The sequence below is a fragment of the Callorhinus ursinus genome, unplaced genomic scaffold (assembly GCF_003265705.2).
Source record: "Callorhinus ursinus isolate GAN/ISIS: 27379988/994484 unplaced genomic scaffold, GSC_fseal_2.0 scaffold62, whole genome shotgun sequence".
NCBI classification, from domain to species: domain Eukaryota; kingdom Metazoa; phylum Chordata; class Mammalia; order Carnivora; family Otariidae; genus Callorhinus; species Callorhinus ursinus.
In genome coordinates this window covers 8,235,866-8,242,094 of record NW_027397124.1, presented here as the reverse complement: position 1 = coordinate 8,242,094, position 6,229 = coordinate 8,235,866, and positions in this window count along the sequence as shown.

Below are 6,229 nucleotides of genomic sequence, written 5' to 3'. Positions count from 1 at the left end.
GCAAAGGGCACATACGGGCTTGCTCTTAAGGACATTGCCACACTGCATTTCTACTCTTAGCTCACTGGCCAAAATTAATCATATGGAACATTTTTGTCTTTTGTGTTTTGAAGCTACCTTAATAGGTACATAGAAATTCAAATTTGGTACATTTTCTTAAGATTTGACTCTTATCATTATGAATTGACCCTATTTTTCTCTAGTAATGATTTTTATCTGAAAGTGTATTTTGTCTGATTTCAACAGAGCTTTCTATTTGATGTTTTCCTGGCATATCTTTTCCAACCTTTTACTTTTCACTTTTCCGGAAGCTTATATTTTAGATATGTTTATTGTAACACAATATAGCTGATTTAAAAAAAAAAAAAAAAGACACAGTCTGTAATCTTTTGCTCGATGAAGGCATTTATTTACACTATGTGTCATCTTATTTGTCCCATCTTTTCTATGATTCTTTCTCTCTCCTCCCTTGCCTTCTATTTGGATTATTTTTTTTCTAACTTGATTTTATCCCCTACTACTTGAAATCACATACTCCGATACTATTTTAGTGTCTACCACTCCCACCCCCCCAAAAAAACCTTCATAATTATCAAAGGCTCAAGTTGTTTTTTTTAAGATTTTTAAATTCATTTATTTATTTGAGAGAGAGAGAGAGTGAAAAACAGCATGAGAGGGGAGAGGGTCAGAAGGAGAAGCTGGTTCCCCGCTGAGCAGGGAGCCTGATGTGGGACTCGATCCCAGGACTCCAAGATCACAACCTGAGCCGAAGGCAGTCGCTTAACCAACTGAGCCACCCAGGTGCCCCAAAGTCTCAAATTAATACCTTTACCCACCTCCTGAGCCTTACCCTCATCTCTATCAGAATTGTATTCCCCTCTGGAATAATATGCCATCGTAGTCATGTGTTTAAATTCTTTCTTTAACTCCTTGAAATGTTAATATTGCTGTTTTATAAAGTCATCATTTTCTATTTTATATTTTTTGTATTTATCCACATGTTTACCATTTTTTGTTCTCCATTTCTTGTTAAGATAGAATTGCTGAGGTATGATTGATATACAGTAAACTGCATATAATAAAAGTGTACAATTTGATAAGTTTCAACATATGGGGAACAATCACTACAGTCAAGAGAATGAACATATCATCATCTCCAGAAGGTTTCTTGTGCCCCTTTTAATCCTTCACTCCTGCCACTTCATTTTACTGACGGTTGTAGTGTGTCAGGCAGGAGCAGAAATCTCTAACTATTAGCGAACCCCTCTCTCCATTTCTGTTTGCATCTAGACCTTGAATATGAAACCCCTTTCCTTCCATCTCCAGTATGCTCGTTAGATCTTCCTTTAGGAAAAGTCTGCTAATGCATAGCCTCCCTCAGTTTTTAATGGCTGGAGAATATCACCATTAGATTTTTATTCTAAAATTAGAGCTCTGGGTTCAAAATAGTTTTCCCTTTAAACATTGAATATATCATTCTTCCATCTCCTGGCTTCCTTTGTTGCCATCAGGAAATCAGCTGTCAGTTTGTTACCCCTTTGAAGGTAACATGTCTCATTTAAAGATCCTCTCTTCGGGCACCTGGGTGGTGCCCGATCACAAGCCTGAGCTTGTGATCTCAGCCCTGCATCTGGTTCCATGCTGGGCGTGGAGACTGCTTGAGATTCTCTCTCCCTCTCCCTCTGCCCCTGCTGACCCCACCTCTCTCCCTCTTAAATAAAATAAAGATCTTAAATATATTGCAAAATACTCACTGTAAGAGATAAGTGTAACTACCATTTGTCACCGCACAAGGTTAATATATTAGTGACTGTATTCCCTATACTGTATTTTTTATCCCTGTGACATTTCTTTTATAACTGGAAATTTGTACTTCTTATTCCCACCTATTTTGCATATCACCCTACCTCCCTTACCCTCTGGCAATGACCAGTTTTCTATATTTATGAGTCTGTTTCTACTTTTGTTTTGGTTTTGTCTGTTTTGTTTTGTTGATTCCACATGTAAATGAAATTGTATAGGATTTCTTTTTCTCTATCTGACTTATTTCACTTAACATAATACCCTCTTGGTCCATCCATGTCACAAATGGCAAGATTTCATTCATTTTTAAAGGCTTAGTAATATTCCATTGTGTATATATACCGTATCTTCTTTATCCATTCATTTATCAACAGATACTTAGGTTGCTTCCATATTTTGACTATTGTTAATAATGCTGCAGTGAACATAGGGATACTTATAGCTTTTCAATAATTACTGTTTTCATTTTCTTTAGGTAAATACCCAAAAGTGGAATTACTGGATCATATGTTTTTCATTTTTTGTTTTTCATTTTTTGAGGAATCTCCGTACTGTTTTTCATAGGGACTGCACCAATTTACATTCTCCCCAACAGTGTACAAGGGTTCCGTTTTCTCTACATCCTTGCCAGTACTTGTTATTTCTTGTCTTTTTTATTCTAGTCATTCTGACAGGTGTTGGGTGATATCTCGTTGCGGTTTTGATTTGCATTTCCCTGATGATTAGTGATGCTGAGCATCGTTTCATGTGTCTGTTAGCCATCTTTGTTGGAAAATGTCTTTTCTGGTCCTCCACCCACTTTTTGATCAGATTATTTGTTTTTTGCTATTGAGTTCTTTTTTTAATATTTTACTTATATGAGAGAGAGAGAATGAGATAGAGAGAGCATGAGGGGGGGAGGGTCAGAGGGAGAAGCAGACTCCCTGCTCAGCAGGGAGCCCGATGCGGGACTCCATCCCGGGACTCCAGGATCATGACCTGAGCCGAAGGCAGTCGCTTAACCAACTGAGCCACCCAGGCACCCTGTTGAGTTGTTTTTTAAACATTTTGGACATTAATCCCTTATTGCATATATCATTTGCAAATATCTTTTTTTTTTAAGATTTTTTATTTATTTATTTGACAGAGAGAGGGAGAGATAGTGATAGAGCACAAGCAAGGGAGCGGCAGGCAAAGGGAGAGGGAGAAGCAGGCTCCCCACTGAGCAAGGAGCCAACACGGGGCTTGATTCCAGGACCCTAGGATCATGACCTGAGCCGACAGCACATGCTTGATTGACTGAGCCATCCAGGCGCCCCTCATTTGCAAATATCTTCTCCCATTCAGTAGATTGCCTTTTTGTTTTGTTGATGGGTTTCCTTCACTGTGCAAAACCTTTTTATTTTGACACAGTCCCAATAGTTTACTTTTGTTTCTCTTGCTTTAGCAATAAAAATATTGCTAAGGCCAATGTCCAAGAGTTTACTGCCTGTGTTTTCTTTTAGGAATTTTATGGTTTTAGGTCTTTCATTTAGGTCTCGAGTCCATTTTAAGTTTATTTTTGTGGTGGTATAAGGAAGTGGGTTAGTTTCATTTTTCTGCATGTAACTCTCCAGTTTTCCCAGCACCAATTATTGAAGACTGTCTTTCCCCATTGTATATTTTTCCCTCCTTCATTGTAAATTAATTGACCATGTAATTGTGGATTTATTTCTGGGCTATTTTGTTCCATGGAACTATGTGTCTGTTTTGTGCCAGTATAATAATGTCTTGAATGCTATAGCTTTGTAATATAGTTCCAGATCTGGGATTGTGATACAAAGAATCATCTTTGTTCCTCTTTCTTAAGATTACTTTGGCTATTTGAGGTCTTTGTGATTGCACACAAATTTTAGGAATATTTGTTCTAGTTCTTGTGAAAGATGCTGCTGTTATTATGATAGGGATTATATTGAGTCTGTAGATTGTTTTGGATAATATGGACTTTTTTTTTAAGTAGATTCCACACCCAGTGTGGAGCCCAGCGTGGGGCTTGAATTCACGACCCTGAGATCAACACCTGAGCTGCGATCGAGTCAGACTCTTAACCAACTGAGCAACCCAAGCACCCGGATAGTATGGACATTTTAACAGTGTTGATTCCTTCCATCCATGAGCATGATGTATCTTATCATTTATTTTTGTCATCTTTAATTTCTTTCATCAGTGTCTTACAGTTTTCAGAGTATATGTCTTTCACCTCCTTGTTTAAATTTATTCCTAGGTATTTTATTCTTTTTGGATGCAATTGTAAATGGGATTAATTTTCCTAATTTCTCTTTCTGATAGTTTATTATTAGTATATAGAAAAGCAGATTTCTGAATATCAATTTTTTACTCTGAACTTTACTGAATTTGTATATTCCAATAGTTTTTTAAAGGAGTCTTTAGGGTTTTCTATATATAGTATCATGTCATCTGCAAATAGTGATGGTTTTACTTCTTCCTTACCTGTTTGGATGCCTTTTCTTTCTTTTTCTTGTCTGACTGCTGTGGTTAGGACTTCCAGAACTACATTGAATAAAAGTGGTGAAAGTGGTCATCCTTCTCTTGTTCCTGATCTTAGGGGAAAAGCTCTCTGTTTTTTACCATTGAGTATAATGTTATCTGTGGGTTGTCCGATATGGCCTTTACTGTGTTGAGGTATATTTCTTCTTTACCTACTTTGTTGAGAGTTTTTATGATGAGTGGATGTTGAATTTTGCCAGATGCTTTTTCTGCATCTATTGAGATAATATAATTTTTATTCTTCATTTTGTTAATGTGGTATATCACAGTGATTGATTTGTAGATATTGAACCATCTTGGCATCCCTGGAATAAATCCCACTTGATTGTGGTAAATGATCCTTTTAATGTATTTTTGAATTCAGTTTACTAATATTTTGTTGAGGATTTTTCTGTCTGTGTTCATCAGGGATATTGGTGTGTAGTTTTTCGTGTGTGGTGGTGTCTTCATCTGGTTTTGGTAAGGCTGCCCTTGTAGAATGAATTTGGAAGCATTCTTACCTCTTCAATTTTTTTGCACTGGTTTGAGACAGATAGGTATTAACTCTTGTTTAAGTGTATGGTAGAATTCACCTGTGAAGGCATTTGGTCCTGGACTTGTTTGCTGAGAGTCTTTTGATTACCAGTTCAATTTTGTTACTAGTAATCAGTCTGTCAGATTTTCCATTTTTTCCTGATTCAGACTTAGAAGATTGCATGTTTCTGGGAACTTATGATTTTATTATAGATTGCCCAATATTTGGCATATAATTTTTTGTAGTTGTCTCTTTGTATTTCTGTGGTGTCAGTTGTAACTTCTCCTCTTTTATTTCTGTTTTTATTTATTTGAGTTCTCTCTTTTTCCTGTTGAGTCTGGCTTAAGGTTTATCAATTTTGATTATCTTTTCTAAGAACCAGCTCTTAGCTTCATTGATCTTTACTCTTGTATTTTTTTAGTCTCTATTTCATTTATTCCTACTCCGATCTTTATTTCCTCCCTTCAACTAACTTTGGGCTTTTTTGTTTTCCCTTTTCTAGTTCCTTTAGGTGTTAGGTTTGTTTGTTTATTTGACACTTTCCTGATGTAGGTCTTATTATTATAAACTTCCCTCTTAGAACTGCTTTTGCTGTATCCGAAAGATATCGAACTATTGTGTTTCCATATTCATTTTTCTCCGTGTATTGTTTTTTTTACTTTGACTTTTTCATTGACCTATTGGTTGTTTAGTGGCCTTTGTTTATTGTTCCATGTGTTTTTTCTTGTAATTGATTTCTAGTTTCATACCATTGTGGTTGGAAAAGATACTTGATATGATTTCAACCTTCTTAAATTTCAGACTTGTTTTGTGGCTTAACATGTGATCTATTCTGGAGAATGTTCCATGTGCACTTGAGAAGAATGTATAATCTACTTGCTGTTCTTGTTTGGAATGTTCTGTATATATCTGTTAAGTTCATCTGGCCTAATGTGTCATTCAAAGCCACTTTTTCTTTATGAATTTTCTGTCTGTATGATATATCCATTGATGTAAGTGGAGTGTTAAAGCTCCCTATTATTGTATTATTGTCAATTTCTCCTGCTATGTCTGTTAATATTCGCTTTATTTATTTAGGTGATCCTATTTTGGGTGCATCTGTTATATCCTCTTGTAGGATTGAGCCTTCACCATTATGTAATGCCTTTCTTTGTTTCTTTCTCCTGTTATAGTTTTTGTTTTAAAGTCCACTTTATCTGATCTAAGTATTGCTACCCCAACTTTCTTTTTTCACTTCCATTAGCATGGAATATCTTTTTCCATCCCTTCACTTTCAGTCTATATTTGTCTGAAGTGAGTCTCTTGTAGGCAGAATATAGATGGTCTCATTTCTTTTTTATCCATTTAGTTACCCTGTGTCTTTTAATTGGAGCATTTAGTCCATGA